The sequence below is a fragment of the Wasmannia auropunctata genome, unplaced genomic scaffold (assembly GCF_000956235.1).
Source record: "Wasmannia auropunctata unplaced genomic scaffold, wasmannia.A_1.0 LD336106.1, whole genome shotgun sequence".
Taxonomy (NCBI): domain Eukaryota; kingdom Metazoa; phylum Arthropoda; class Insecta; order Hymenoptera; family Formicidae; genus Wasmannia; species Wasmannia auropunctata.
In genome coordinates this window covers 6777544-6778066 of record NW_012026784.1, presented here as the reverse complement: position 1 = coordinate 6778066, position 523 = coordinate 6777544, and positions in this window count along the sequence as shown.

Genomic DNA, 523 nt, shown 5'->3' with positions numbered 1-523 from the left:
TTGCGGATATTCCAAATCTACCTCTAGTATGTAGCCCATCGGGGAATCTAATGCAACATCCATAACATTAAAATTTGTTACGTCGTTGACCCATTGAAAATCTCTGTACGGTAATGGTTGATACATTGCCCAGCCGTATAAATTGTTTACATCGAAATACATTAAATATGATGACGGTTTTGATGGATCGTATGACTGCATGTATTTATTGTTGGCTCGCGCGTATCTCTTGGAACATTGACTCAGACCGCCGCGTATACCGCGTTCGACGAACATGACCATATCTATGTCAGTCAGCAATTCAAAATTGATTCGTGTATGTATTAACATCGCGTCCCACGTAAATCCGGGTAGAGTATAATAGTACGCGGGATCAAGTCCATAACTTCCGACGCAACTATCGCGAAAATTTTCAAAGATATCTGCCAACAACAAGACGTCTGTTTTTAAATACCAATCGCTGTACTCGCCGAGTGTTTGGATAGAGAATCGCCGCCACACCGTGCATGCAGATCGGAAGAGC